Here is a 1,209-nt window from a genome sequence, read left to right on the forward strand (position 1 = left end):
TAGGATTTTCATGAACCAAGTTTGAAGTCCGTATCAATGATGTCCAAATTTATGTCTGCATACGTGAATTGGACATTTTACTTGACTGTGACCTTAACGTTTGACCTTGACCTTCCAAAATTGACTAATTTCCAGGTTTTTACATAACATTTAATCCCTGCAAGTTTCATTTCTCTACGATGAAAATTGTGGCCAGGAAGCTGTTTACACACACACACACACACACACACACACACACACTAGAACATCACATCCTTCGAACTTCGTTGGCGGAGATATAATACTCGTTTCATCTTAATAATAATAATAATAATAATAATAATAATAATAATAATAATAATAATAATAATAATAATAATAATAATAATAATAATAATAATAATAATAATAATAATAATAATAATAATACTCCCCATCTCTAATTTCTCTAAGCATCGGTGGTTCAGTGGTAGAATTCTCGCCTGCCACGCGGGAGGCCCGGGTTCGATTCCCGGCCGATGCACAGATTTTTTTTTTCTTTACTAATTTGCGGGAGACCCGGGTTCGATTCCCGGCCGATGCACAGATTTTTTTTTCTTCTATTAATTTGCGGGAGGCCCGGGTTCGATTCCCGGCCGATGCACAGATTTTTTTTTCTTCTATTAATTTGCGGGAGGCCCGGGTTCGATTCCCGGCCGATGCACAGATTTTTTTTCTTCTATTAATTTGCGGGAGACCCGGGTTCGATTCCCGGCCGATGCACAGATTTTTTTTCTTCTATTAAGTCAAATGATTAATTATACAAGTCCAATAAACACAAAGAAAGCGCAGGAGTTAAATAAAAATTAGTTACGAGAAATTAAACAAAATGACAATGAAAATTTCTATTTTTACAAGCAAGGAAGACGGATGTCAAGCCAGATACAATTAATGTATTGTATTGCTAAATACACCGGTAATAGATTTGGTATGGAAATAAATGTACGAGGATGTATTAATACAATTGAATCGAAATGGTTCAGAATTAGAATATTTTGTATTAACTGGAAAACCATAATCTAGTGTGATTTGAATTGAGAAAGCTGGAAAGTAGGTCTGAAAAGGAATATGAGTAAAACTAAGATATTGTTTAATGAAAATGCAGAAATGTGACATTCTGACATCACTTAAAGAAGACATTATCACTTCACTTACTTATGACACTTTATGACATCACTTAAGCATAACACA

At 34.5% G+C, this 1,209-nt stretch overlaps 2 protein-coding genes and 1 non-coding gene across 3 annotated transcripts in view; 1 reads left to right on the forward strand and 2 right to left on the reverse strand.

Annotated features, from left to right (window-relative positions):
- The window catches only part of LOC137650476 (titin-like), a 963,282-nt gene that overhangs the window by 433,487 nt on the left and 528,586 nt on the right, over positions 1–1,209 (reverse strand).
- Positions 1–1,209, reverse strand: part of LOC137651203 (uncharacterized) — a 48,213-nt gene that overhangs the window by 21,066 nt on the left and 25,938 nt on the right. The window lies entirely within an intron of this gene.
- TRNAG-GCC (transfer RNA glycine (anticodon GCC)) lies at positions 432–502 on the forward strand. Its single transcript has one exon. It is a non-coding gene; the product is annotated as a tRNA-Gly (tRNA).

This window comes from Palaemon carinicauda, chromosome 12 (genome assembly GCF_036898095.1).
Source record: "Palaemon carinicauda isolate YSFRI2023 chromosome 12, ASM3689809v2, whole genome shotgun sequence".
NCBI classification, from domain to species: Eukaryota; Metazoa; Arthropoda; class Malacostraca; order Decapoda; family Palaemonidae; genus Palaemon; species Palaemon carinicauda.